Consider the following 14,427-nt stretch of genomic DNA (forward strand, 5'->3'; position numbering starts at 1 on the left):
GAATAAATTGTGTGATGTGCACTGAAGCACGTGTGATGTGCACCTCCAGTAGAAACACATGCTGTCAACTCTGGGCACTCTGATAATCATCTGCGTGGCATTTGACTCTTTCCTGGGTGACCATCCAAGTGCTCCACTTACAGGGGGCACTGGCCAGGACTCCCCAGGGTTTAACAGTGAATGGGAATGTGCATGTCTTCCAAACTGCACGCAGGTTCCTCTCTCAATTTCCCCAGGAAGCTTGGGGGAGCTCAGGAACACAGCCTCTCACTGGGGGTGTACACAGATGTGCACGTTTTGTTTTGACTTAATCATCCACTCCAAAGATGGCTGGCAGGTCCACAGAGACAGATTCCCACAGAATCATAGGTCTGAAGAGACCTCAGGAGGTCATTGAGTCCAACCCCCTGCCTAAAGCAGGACCAACCCAACTCAATCATCCCAGCCAGGGCTTTGTCAAGTCGGGACTTAAAAACCTCTAGGGATGGAAATTCCACCACCTCCCTAGATAACCCATTCTAGTGCTTCAGCATCCTCCTAGGGAAATTGGTTTTCCTAATACCCAACCTAGACCTCTCCCCCTGTAACTTGAGACTATTGCTCCTTGTTCTGCCATCCATCTTTGTGGTGACACATAAAATAAGAAACGAGGCATCTGAGAAGGAGTGCTTCCGTGGTTCCCCATTTTACTGCTGGGGAGACACCGGTGGATTATGTTGGAGCTGAAACCAGGGCTGCTCTGATGTAGTAAGAGTTCCAGAAATATTTGGTCATAAGTTTTTCTCTCCCTCCCACCATGTTTTGCCATCCCCAACTTTCTGTCTCTTACCCCTGACAGAAATTAGAAGTGCCTGAACCGTAATCAAAATCAGAGAGAAAGGCTAAAAGCCAGGATAGAGTGTTGGTTCCCACCCCCATTTAACAAAAAAAGGCATTTTGACTACTGCCAAAATTTTGGTGGGACAAAATTTTGTTTTGGTTCAAATATTTGATTTTTCATTAAAAACTCGAAGCCCAAACATGCAGTCATTTCTTTTTAGCTTTTGATTTCATAATCAACCAGTTGCACTGTGAATAAAACTTTTTTTGTGATTTGGGTTTTCAAAAATCTGCTGCAAATTGGAATATTTACAAAGGAAAATAAGAAACATTAAAAAAATCGTCCCACCAAAACATAAGTGGTATTTTCCAGCTAGTTGTAGCTAGGAGATTAAGAAAAAAGAGGGTGTGGTGCATAAGGAGAGCTGGTCCAGAATTTTCCCAACAAAATTTTCTCTGATGGAAACCACAAATTTGTCAAAACTCTTCACAGGAAAGGGTCAGTGTCAATGAATCTTCCAATTTGAAAAAGAAAAGAAAAAAGAAAAGAAAAACAAAAAGTTGTCAAAATGGGAAAATGAGATTTTCAAAAAATCATTTTTGCTTTTTCAAGGTGTTTTGAAACATTCTTTTGAAATTTTAGTTAACTTATAGCAAACAAGAATTCACATTTTTAAAAGTCAAAATTAAGCCAAAATGAAATTTTGATTACATTAAAAAATAAAATAAAAACCAATTTTTTGGAGATTTTGAATTTCTATCCTCCTTTAGGACAGGAGATTTTTTTTTTAAAAATCTTGATAATTTTCATTTAACAGTTAAATCATTTCTCACCCTGTACTGTATGAAGCCTTTAATTTCCAAGTCTCCATCTTGAACATGGTCCAAGTTGATAGCGACCAGGAATTACTGCCTTTTCTTCCACTTTTATTCCCTACCTCCTGCCATGCTGTGAGCTCTTCCTCACATCTTCAATTGCCTCATTGGCAGAGAATCTGTGTGTTGACTTTTACCATGCACAGTCACTGTGCTGTGTGAATAATGCAGAATTATAATTAATAAAAGAATTGAGAGTGAAATCTCCAGCTGTTTTCTGCTCATCCTTATGTTTCCTCTTTGCCATTCCTTTATTTTTAGTTCTCCCTCTCCCTCCCCTTTAAATCTTTCTTGTATTTGGCTCTCCAAGTTCTTAGTTCAGACAAGCAGAAACTTCTGAGTTTACCTCCACTCCAGCCTGTGCTGCTCAATAATGCACAGCTTGAACGCATGCTTTTTCGTGTTCGGAAGTTGTTAATGCCATTATATTTCCCCAAAGGCAGCGAGCTCATGTCATGGTATCGCTAGTTTTCTTGGCTCTGCATTTGTAAGTCTTGTCCTCCGTTCCCCACTGGCAGCCTCTCTAATTGAAGTGACTGAGTGAGGGTGTAAATTATGTAATTGTATATCCTTGTCTCGGAGATGTAGGAACAATCTTGTGCCCCTACAGAGCCCGGGTAAGACACACAAAACCTGACTGTCTGATAACACACAAATCAAAACAGTTGCTGAGCTCATTCATTCATTCATTCATTCAATGCAGTTGGTAACAGATGGTCTCCAGGTTCATTAGCAGGAAGCAAGCCTTCCTCTTCGATTTACGAAAGCCTTTACGACGTTTTGTTAGAGATGGCAGACACCTTATCAGCTCGTTAGTATTTAAGATGCTACCTACCTCCTCCTCCTGGGTACAAACCACGCTGCCTATACACATTTGTCTTCATTTTGATGCTGGCCCAAAAGTGAGAGCAGGGTCATCTTTAGGATTTATGGGGCCCTACGCAGCAGTATTAAACTGGTGCCTCTATGCCTGAGAGCAGCCGGGGCGGGACGATTTTTTAAAAGATGTGATTTTATAATCTCCAGCACCAAAAGGCAAATGTTGAAGTAAGGTCTTGTAGACCAGGAGGGTCTCAAACTCCTGGCCCATGGGCCAGTCCTGGCCTCAACAATAGCCCTGGCTAGACTGCACAATGATTCTGGCCAAGTCTGTCCAATGGGCAGAGAGTTTGACACCCATGCTGTGGACTAAACACAGTCAATGCAGCAATTCACAGGATAGACCTGGAATTGGCCAGTGCCTGTTAAAAAGCTTCATCACCACTTGAGTGGCTCTTTCACAGGTTCAATGTTCTGCTCATCGTTCTGGCAGGCTTTTCCGCTGTTAAGTTAACTAGACCCTTTCCGGAGGAAGCAGAGCCACAGAACAAGGATAAGAAGAGGCGGATGGGTGGACATGAAGACCCAGCGGTGCCCCAACTTTTCAGGTGCCCCACACAGCTGCAGGTTCTGCAAATGAGCAAGACAGGCCCCAAGTCTGATCACAACTGCGACCGACGCTGCGAGGAGGGTGTTTATACAGCAAGTGAACAGCCCCTTTGCCTGAGTGCCATAAGCTTGAATCAGCAGCCAGAAGCCAGCCACAGATCTTTAACTACAGTCAGGGACATCCCTAGGGGAGTGTGGGGTCTTAGGCAATCCCCTTCCCCTCATCTGAGGTCCCCACTTCCACCCTGCCTCTTCCTTCCCACTGTACCCCTTTCCTAAAGCCCCCTCCCCTGAGCGACAACCTGGAAGATTATTGGGGAGGGGCCTGGAGCAGGTGGCAGCAGGAGTCTGCCCTCCCATGTTCACCATGGCGATGAGACGCAGAGCGACCCGGCCCCATTCTGCTCTGCAGGCTCAGTGGAGCGGAGCAGGCCGGGGCTGGCTCACTACGCTTCCCACTGCTGCAGTGAAACGTAGCCACTTCGCTGGGAGATGGCGGCAGAAAGGGACAGGATGCTGGGTCGTTCTGCTTCCCACAGCTCCTGCCACTGTGGGGGCCCCCCCCAACTCCTGCTGCTGCCCCGTCCCCCACCAGAGCTTAGATGGGATAAAAAAGATGGAGCAATTATATGGATAGCAATAACGTCCGGAATTAATACAGCAGGGTTCAAACACACACTACCAGGGCTCCCAACCCCCATAGTTTGGAAAGTCTCTTAACTCTCCAGCGTCAGGGTATAACCAGCTTCTAAAAAATTGGAGGGTTCCCTCCCTCTCCCTTTCCACCCCCCCAAAAAAAGCTCTGCTCTGGGAAGGATTTGGGGGATGGTCTCCAACCTCCACTATATAGGAGGCCAGGCCGGATGCTCATAATAGACCATTCTGGTCTTGAAATCTAGGAACGTCTGAGTATTGCGTCAGTTACATAGCCCAGATCCAGGGGTGCTCGGTATGCCTGAACAATTCCACCCTGTGCCGCTGTTGACCTGATGAGGATTGTGAACCCATGGTCACTAAGGCCTGCCCCAGGACGCTCTCCAATTTGTTTCCCAACAAGTAGCACTGTTCTGTGGCAGGAACCTCTAGGAACAGCCACCTGGAGACAGATGCAACCAAATGACTATGGGAGATCTATCTCCATCCTCAGTGCTGTACAGTCTCCTTCTGAATCTCCTGACTGCTCTATCCGTGTCTTCTAACAGTGCTTGCTGCTCTGGTATCACCAACAGGAATATCAGTTGCGGAAGTGGGGTTTTGCTCACAAAAGCTTATCTAATCTATAAAGGAGAATGTTTGTAAGTTTGTGCGCTAATAACATGGACACTATAAGAGCTACCATAACCAGACTTCGCATGGGATAACCTTTTATCCAGGAGAAGGTTTTAAGGTACTTTTGGACCCAATTGGGCCCGAGCTCAAGCTGTAAAAATTAAAAAGTAACTCGCCACACTGCACTGCAGGGGCTGCCCCGCCCACCCTAGGTCCCGTGCCCGCCACCTGTGGCCCCCACTGCCTTCCAGGACTCACCCCCCTCCCTCCTGCAAGGTTACATAAGAGACCCTCTTTCCCCCTCCTCCCGTGCTGGCATGCAGTGCCCTGACCCCCACGTGCACAACGGCTCGGGCACCTGCCCTGCCCCCTGCGGCACCTGCAGTCCCGGACGAGAGCTGGGGTGCCCCTCCCATGCGTAACCTCCCTCCCACCCAGAGTCACACCTCCCCGCCCCCAGGGGATGACATGGACCTATATTTTAATCCCTATAGAAATCAGTGCAACTTTTCTATCATTCAAAAAAAGATAATGGACTACTGTTTTTCTACATTTTGTTCCTCCGGTTTCCCGAGCAATGCCGGGTAACTCCAGCTAGAGCCCAAATAAATCTCAGAGGGGTCTCCACATTAGTCTACAACTTTAAAAGCAACAAGTGGTCCTGTGGCACCTCGGGGCAGGTCTACACTTGGAAACTATTTCAAAATAACTAAAAATCAATTCAATGATGCCAGAAATAACAAAATCGAAGTAGCGTGTCCTCATTAAGGGGATGCCTCACAATTAGTCCAAGGCAGGCTTTGTTCATGTGGACATGCTACCTCAACTTAGAACCCCAGGAAGCACTGGGAAGTAATTAGTTCAAATGACTTCGGGGAGTCATTATTTTGAAATAGCAGCACTGGAGTGTCCACACTGCTGCTATTTTGAAATCGTTATTTCTAAATGTAGTGTTATTCCTGCTCCTCCCCCAAGAAAAGCAGGCATACAGATTTCAAAACAAGTGGCCCGATATTTTGAAATAATGGGCTTGGTAGTGTGGACACTCTGCTTATTCATTCAACTTAAGGGTGGGGGGTTATTTAAAAATAAAATCCTAGTGTAGACCAGAGCGTACACCAGAGCAGAGAGACTAACAAATATGTAGGATCATGAGCATTTGTGGGTAAAACCCACTTGAACTCATCTGATGGAGGGGGTTTTACCCACGAAAGCTCATTATCCTACATATTTTTGTTAGTCCAAGGCCACGTCTACACTACAGGTAAGATCAAAGCAGCCGCACTTGAACTTCTGGGGTTCGAATTAACACACTAATCCGAACAGAGGGCGCTTCCGTCGATGCTGGTAGCCCTGCTCCTACAAGGAGTAAGGGAAGCCAATGGAAGCGTGGGCTCCCTTCAACTTCTCACAGTGTGGATGGTGTCAAAATTCAATTTATGATACACAACGCCAGTGACGTTAATTGCATAGCTTGAGTTGAAGTATCTTAATTAGAATTTATCCCTCCTAGTGTAGACGAGGCCTGAGGTACCAGAGGACTCCTCATTGTATTGGCCGATACAGACCAACTCGGTTACCCTTAGCAACGTGTGGCTTGTTTAATGTGCACTACTGCTCAGCCAGCACGGAGCAACCCAACCCAAAGGAGTCTTCTGCAAGCCTACATGCCACAGTGCTGCATGAAGAGTTCCCTGTCATTCCTTGAAATAGTCAAGGGGCCAAAGCCATTCCTCAGGCGAGCAAACGGTAAAAGCCACCTCCCTGAAGTTCATCCCTCAGCTACCCTCCGGAGTACCTCTCATTCCCACCACATCCCATTCACTCATAGAGACGGCATCCAATCTGCTCCCTCGACCCAACCGGCCTGGCAAGGCACAAGCTTAAACCTGGTGATACCAGCTTGGCCCTCAGTGGTGGCCCATCAATACAGGCAAACTAGGCAGTTGCCTATGGCACCAAGATAAATGGCCGTTGAGGGCTTCGGAGGCAGGGGTGCCAATCGCACGCCGATCGCACATTTCGCCTAGGGTGCCAGTTGCCGGCAGCTCGTCTAGGGCCGCTCCTGTTGGCCCTGTGCTACCACAGCAGCTTAGTAGTCAGACAGGGAACGGCTGGTGAGTGGGCGGATCTGACAGCTAAGCTGTGCTGAATGCTTTACGCAGCTCCTGGTGTGATGGACATGAAGGGCAGGCCTGGTGTCAAGATGTAGCGTGGCAGGGGGGGCTGGAACACTTTTTATATTAGGGGTGCTGAGAGCCATTGAATCAAACTTTAAACCCTGTATACAATGGGAGCTTTTTCAAGCCAGGGGGTGCAGTAGCACCCCCAGCATCCTCACCTATGGGGGTGGTGCAGCAAGGAAGGGTTTTGCGGGAGAGGAGAGGTGCATGGTGGAAGGGCGGAGAGGATACTGATGCCTAAATTTATGCAAATATAACCAGCGGAGAATATCCAATGTACAATTACACAATGTTACGTGAATGCTGTGACTCTCTCTCTCTCTCTCTCCTTACCCCGGGCTTGCTTGCCTTCTTAGATGTTAGTTGCTTGGGGCAGGGACTGCTTTTGTCTCTAAGGGCTTGTCTACACTACAGGGCAGATTGATATTGCTGCAGTCGATCTTCTGGGGTTCAAATTAGTGGGACTAGTGAAGACCCGCTAGTTTGAATTGAGGGTGCTCCCGTTCGTGCCAGTAGGCCTACTCCTCACAAGGAGCACGGGAAGCCAATGGGACCTCCCGCTGTGTGGATACTGCCAAAACATGATTTAAGATACTTATGTAGCTGGAGTCAAAGTAACATAGCTGGAGTTGCGTCTCTTTAGTCAGTTTTTCCCTTTAGTACAGGCCAGGCCTAAGGGACTAACAGAGCCACCTGAAAGCCACTGTCTCTCTTCACTTCTGTCAACGGACTTTGGTTCAAGCCCTAATAGAGATGGAAAATCCTGATTAAAAAGATAACTGGTTAATTGCTAAGTTTAACTGGTTAACTGGGATCTGAAGGACTGGGAGCTGCTCCAACAGTGAGCCACTTATGTGGTTACCTGGTAACCAGTTAACAGGTCAATACTTTACATCCCTAAACCCTAGTGCCTTGATGCAGTAGTGAGTTCTCCTCGGGCAGACCTGGGTGCTCTGAGATCACCAGAGACTTCTGTGGGGTCCATGGGAGCTCCAGAATCTGCCAACGTAGAGCTCATTGCTTCAATGGGATGTAGGTTTGCACAGTACCACAAAGGTGGCCTCCTCTTGCCTGGGACTTTGGCTGCTGCCATAGTGTAACTATTTCACCACCACAACAGGCATGTTTTTTCTGCCTCAGATCGAAGGGGCCCCAGGGAGTCCTTTTGTGAACAAGAAAGATGCAGCAGAAGGGCAGATCAAGGAGAAGGAGGAGTTAAACAGGCCCTCGATCCTCAAATTATGTGAATCTCCATAGCTCCCTGTTTTGTTTAAAACAAAGGAAGTTTTTCTTCACACAATGCACAGCCAACCTGTGGAACTCCCTGCCAGAGGATGCTGTGAAAGCCAAGCCTATAACAGGGCTCAAAAAAGAAAGTAGATAAGTTCATGGAAGTTAGGTCCCCCAGGATGGGCAGAGATGGTGTCCCTAAGGGTTGCACACAGATCATCAGGATAAGCCACTGGCTGGCCACCAGATAGGTTGTTTACCTTGCGTGTGCATGTATCGCTGCCTGCAGTTTCCAGCCAATGGGAGCTATGGAAGTGATACAGGCCACAGGAACATGGTCGCCACCACTTCCCATTAGGGATGTAAAATTTTGATTCGTTGGCTAACTGAATAGTCAATGTGATTTGCATCGACTATTCAATTAGTCGATAAAGGCGCCTCCGCCTTTGAGGTTGGGTCACTTGATCATTACTCAATCTGTTCATATCCTCTCTGGCACCTGGCATTGGCCATTGTCAGAAGACAGGATATGGGGCTAGATGGCCCATTGGTCGGATCCCGTATTACTGTTCTCAGGTTAATGTTATATTCTCCACTGACACCATCAGCCAAGGAACTGGCCCATAATAGATTGTGCTCCTGTCACTATCATAACACAAGTCACAAAGAAGTTCAAATTATTGCAGGAACCAAATACTTCCTAGCCTGTCTGAAGAATGAATCCGAATTGGTGGAAGTAGAGCTTCCCCTCCCTCCCCTCCCCCTCAATTAATTGGGGAGATTGGCATGTGTCAAAATATCCCATGAAACAGACTGTGAGCTGGGAAGCCCAAATGTTTGCTCATTGTCCTTCTAGACTTCATTTGACTGTTTTTATGAAACATAACCAGCAGGCTGGGTCAGACCATAAATCCATCTAGCCTAGCATCCTCGCTTCCGACAGTGGCCAATGCCAGGTCCCCCAGAGGGAGTAACCAAAACAGATAACCATCAAGTGATCCTTCCCCTGTCATCCATTTCCAGCCCCATGACAAATAGGGACACCTTTCCTACCCATTGTGTCTAATAAGTATTGATGGACTTATCTTCTAAATGTATCTAGCTCTTTTTTCCCCAACTCGTCATGGAGCTAATCAATGCTCATTGGCCCTCGTTACTAATCAATAGGCTGTTAGTGTACTGGGGTGATCTCAGATCAGAAGCCTCACAGAAGGCAGCAGACTATCACGGTCCTCACGGATACAGACCGAGTTAGGAGCACAAGATGTATGTCTGGTGTCTAACGTATGCTTAAAGCAAAATATCGGTCAGGAGCCCCTGGGCCTGATTTCTGGTTTTGGCACTCTTTGTGCTCTTAGGCCATTTATTTTCTTGCCCCACTGTGTGCCTCAGTTTCCCCAAGTGCAACATGGAGTTAGCAATACTATGTATTTACATACAATGGGGTAGCAGCGTAAAGGGGAAACTGGTTACTGGGCCCAGTTGGAGCAGCCTCCCTGCCCCCCACATGGTGCAGTGTGTTTGGCCCAGCTTCGCGGGGTGCTCTGGCTGAGTAGTGGGCGCTGCTGGGCTGGTGCAGCTCCCCCCACAGTTAACCCTTTACACATTACATTTAACTGCTTAACCTTTTAAATGGGATTTTACGTCCTTAAGGTGGGGATCCCAGAAACTCATGCCCATAAAATTACTTTCCACATGCCTCTGGGTGGGAAAGCAGCATTCCTAGGCTGAGTACAAACATGGGTAAGGAAGAGCCAGTGGCCAGGGTCCCGCCTTAGGCTATGGAGTTTTGGGATTCTGGGTTCCATTCACTTTGTGATGTTGGACAAGTCAGCTAAGGCCAGGTCAGACAGGTTCTGGTGGGTCTTGCAGAGTGCCCAGGTGTCTAGTTCCCTTAGACCAATGTTTCTTAAACTTTTTAAGACTGAGGAACACCACTTTTTTTTTTTAAATGGGGGACACTGAGGATTTTTTTGTTGAGAAAAAATAAGGCTTGCCCCTATAAGGGCAGCTATTCCCCAGGCAAAAGTTGTAGCCCCCTCCTCCCCCCCCCCCACAAAACCCCACATAAAAAAGGAGGCTTGTCCTTTTAAGGGTGGCCATTTTTAATTCTGTTCTCTCCACAGTATACCTCCGACTGCAGAGAACACACCTTAAGAAATGCTGTCTTAGACTCATCCTAATGACCTGAAAGAGGTGACTTGAATGTGCAAAGTTACTCCCATGCATAAGTATTTGCAGAATTGGGACCTTAATTTGTGCTTCTGAAGGCAGGAACTCACCTTTATTAAAAGTCGGCATTGCTCCAGCAACACAGATATTATTGCAGAAATAATGCACCATAAGAAAAACCAAAACCCATTGCAATGGCTAATCTCTTCCTCCCTGCACAAAGGGTTCCATCCAGCACATTTGAGCAGCAAGATTTTGTTCTTCAGCATTATGACAAAAATGACAACTGGCCTCATTGCATTGATTAGCAAATGGCTGACGTGTTTTCTCCCAGCCCAGGGCTTTCAGAGTTGGTTTTGAGCATTTCTTATTGTGATAGAATACAGTAGAATTCGGCACACGGATTATCAGTATTTGATCCCAAATAAATTAACACTCCAGACATCCATTTGGATATAATAGGCTTTACTTTGAGACAGTATTTTCTGTGCAACCACCCAGCAACTTGAATTTAGTGCCAGGCAATGAGAATGGAGACAGACACCGCTAATATATTTCTGATTACAGTGCTGTCTGGAGAATGCATTGGGACAGACAGAATGTGAAACCTAGCTGCCTTTGCTAAGGTGCTAGAGAAAGACAACAGGTAGCAATATATGACAGCCTAATCTTTGACACAGATGCCCAGGAGGGAAAAGAAAGAACGGGCATCAAATCTTGTCAGTCTAATCAAAGATGCTGAAGAAAACAACTACATGCATTTGAAAATTCCCAGATGCCTTTTGCTCTGGATGGTCATGGTTTCCTCTTAGCTCACATGCCTTTTCTTTTTTAATCGTTATTTAAAGAGCCTAATAACCAGCTTTGAAGGGTTTATAATTGGCATGGCTTTTCCACGTTAATAAAATGGAGAAAGTGGGCTTTCATTGTTGAGAAGTGGGGATACAGTAATAGTGTGTGAAGTCCTGGGTTATGTAGATCTGCTTCATTCCATGGCATTTAGAACACTAGAACTTGGAAGGGACCTTGAAAGATTATCAAGTCCAGTCTCCTGCCCTCACAGCAGGACCCAGTACTGTCTCTAGACCATCCCTGATCGATTTTTATCTAATCTGCTCTTAGATATCTCTTGAGATGGAGATTCCACAACCTCCCTAGGCAACTTATTCCAGTGTTTAACCACCCTGACAGTTAGGAGGGTTTTCTCCTAATGTCCATCCCAAACCTCCCTTGCTGCAATTTAAGCCCATTGCTTCTTGTCCTATCCTCAGAGGTTAAGGAGAACAACTTTTCCCCCTGCTCCTTGTAACACCATTTTAGGTACTTGAGTTAGGTGTGGGCAAATAAAATCTTTCAGGGTTGCCAGAAAAAACTAACAGCTGAAAAGAAATAACCTTAGGAAAATCTCCCCACAAACCAGCCCCTGCTAGCCATTCCCATGAGTAACAGCCACATTGAAAAACTTAAAAAACAACAAATAGTCTGGTAGCACTTTAAAGGCTAACAAAACATGTAGATGGTATCCTGAGCTTTCGTGGGCACAGCCCACTTCTTCAGATGACCACACTGAGGTCATCCCCAGCCCCACAAACAGCTCAGCCACTCTCAGCACAAACAGCTTGTTAATGTTTCACTGCAAAGTTTTCCCCCTTGCTCATGTGGTGTGAACCAATTCTCGCCAGCGCTGAAGCTGTGAGAACAGAGGTGCTCACAAGTGCCCAGAAAAGCCAAACAGATTTCATTCCTGACCTCGCTGTGATTTTATTTTAAAAAGTAAACAAAGGCTGGTGGTGGTGGAGGGAAGGAAGCAGATACGTGTATTTTTTTTCCTTTTGAGCTGAAGACAGATATTTGCCAGCAAATAACACTCACACCTTGAGGAGAAAGTTGGAATTTTTAAATCAACAGTCAGTAAAAATGGAGACATGTTGCTTGTGAGATGCACAATTGCCCATGAAAACCATCAGCATGTACACATAAATATTCAATCGGAATTAATTGGCAGGTTCACATTAATCCAGCTAGAACAAACACCGCCCTAGCTATCTTAGGGTGTGTCTAGACTACCTAGTTTTGTCGACAAAACAATACCAGCGTCTACACTACCGCGGAGTTCTGTCGACATAACGTTGACAGAACTCCGCGGTTTTGTCAACGCTGGTATACCTCATTTTACGAGGCATAACACTTTCTGTCGACAGAACTCTGTCGACAGAAGGTGTTATTGCCTGTAACACTGCGTCCAGACTACGGAGTTCTGTCGACAAAGTGGCTTTCAGTTTGGAGGTTATGAATTTTTTTTCCTGGCACTTTGCTCTCCAGCGAGTGTCAATTAGCTTGCTTCAATGTGCAAATGAGAAAATGAAAACTTTATTTTTTATTTTCTGTCCATTGAAAGTGCTGCTGGAATTGGGAAGTTTCAAAGGTGAGAAATCTCAAAATGAGACACAAAAATGAATGTGTAAAACTCCTATTTAAAATCTTGGATCAGTAGTGACAAGTGGAGCAGGCATTCACAGAGAGCTGGCATTGCCCACACAGGGGCTATGTCTAGACTGCAAGCCTCTTTCGAAAGAGGCTCTTTCGAAAGATACTTTCGAAAGAGCCTCTTTCGAAAGAGAGCGTCTAGACTGCACGTTGAACTTTCGAAAAAGCGGCTTGCTTTTTCGAAAGAAAGCATCCAGTGAGTCTGGATGCTCTCTTTTGAAGAAGCCCTATTTGCATTGAAGAACACCTTCTTTCGAAAGAGGAACTTTCGAAAGAAGGCGTTCTTCCTCGTGAAATGAGGTTTACCGCCATCGAAAGAAAAGCCGCGTTCTTTCGATTTAATTTTGAAAGAACGCGGCTTGAGTCTGGACGCAGGGGAAGTTTTTTCGGAAAAAGGCTACTTTTCCCGAAAAAACCCCTGAGTCTGGACACAGCCAGGGAGACTGAGGCAAAGAACGGGTACAATCTAGTTCTAACTTGTGATGGTCTCCCACCCTTCCTCCCCATGCTTTATGAAGTTGTCTTATGAATATAAATATGCAAAACTTAAAGATGCTTTGGACAATACCTCATGTAACCAACCAATTTTAATATCACTATCTGCTGGATCTGTGTATCTTATTTTGGTGTATGTATCATTGTTGTATGTAAAGCTAGAAATCTGGAGCATTAAATGATTTATGATTTTAAATATGCAAATGAAAGCCATCATGGGTTTTCGCAATGGCCTGGCAACCTTAACAACTGGGTGATGACCTTTAATGGCCTTTCAACAGCCTGGTTGTCTCTTAGGTTTGAGCAGTGGTTAATCCTGGGAAAACATGTGACCAAACCAAATTATACTGGTATACCAGTATAACTGGATAATTTTCCATGGGGGGGAGGGGGAAGGGATGTATTTTCCATGGGGGGGAGGAGATGTAAGAGGATTCCCACCCAAAAGGAAGTCTATTTATGCTGGAAAGCTAGCAGTTTGTCTTTGGTTAGCATGACACACCCAAAAGGAGAACCAGGGACCTGAGTCAGTGTAAAAGATCGTCTCTTACTTGAAGGCTTTCCTGAAATAGGAACAGTTCTAGTCTAAGTTTGTAATAAGCTTTAGTATATTAGAACCAACTATGTATTTTTATTTTAATTCTGTAACTTACTTTGCTCTGCCAGTTTTCATTTGCAACCACTTAAATCCTACTGTTTGTACTTAACACAATATTTATTTATTATCAAATCCAGTCAGGAATGGCCCAAGACCGGCTGCAGCCTGCCTGCATGGTCGTCAATGGCCATGACATCATCATGGGGCACCCCGTGACATCATCATCGGGCGCCCAGGTCAGCGGCACCCTAGGCAGCTGCCTAGCTTGCCTAGGCTCACAGGCCGCCCCTGAACCCAGTGTAAATAGTTGTTACCTCAGGGGGAAGCAATCAGCATGCACATCCTCCTTTCATTGTTAAAGGGGACTTACCTGAATGAGCTTTCAACTTATGAAACTCCCACTGAAAGATGGATTGATTTAGAGTTTTGATCCCAGTTGGGGATTTGTTTTTCTAGGTGCTCTGCCCTTGAACTGCATTCTCCCAGAGCTGACGTGACTCAGTGTTTGTATTGCTCTCTGGGAGGTGTGGGAGAGGGGAAATGGGTGGGGGGAAGAGATCTCAGCTCTGACTTGGCTAGGTAGACCAGGAGATCTGGCCCAGCAGGACAGGGTGGGGAGAATCCCTAGAGAGCAAGGAGGTGAGCGTCGGTGTTTTACCAGCATTCCTGGAAACAGCCCCCAGGGGTCTTCTGTGTCTGCACCCCATCCCTGAAAAATCAAACCCTCCTTTCAGAGCAAAATCCGGATGCTATGAAACTAAGCTCCACTACATCAATAGCAGCAGGCTTGGGCCCAGCTACAGTTGGCACGACCATGTCTAATTCCTCCATTCTCTGGCTCCCGTCAAGACCAACAACCTCAAAACAGAC

At 46.1% G+C, this 14,427-nt stretch overlaps 1 protein-coding gene across 3 annotated transcripts in view; it reads right to left on the bottom strand.

The window, feature by feature from the left end:
* GRIK3 (glutamate ionotropic receptor kainate type subunit 3) overlaps nucleotides 1-14,427 on the bottom strand; it is a 303,000-nt gene that overhangs the window by 139,132 nt on the left and 149,441 nt on the right. The window lies entirely within an intron of this gene.

This window comes from Pelodiscus sinensis, chromosome 25, assembly GCF_049634645.1.
Source record: "Pelodiscus sinensis isolate JC-2024 chromosome 25, ASM4963464v1, whole genome shotgun sequence".
NCBI classification, from domain to species: domain Eukaryota; kingdom Metazoa; phylum Chordata; order Testudines; family Trionychidae; genus Pelodiscus; species Pelodiscus sinensis.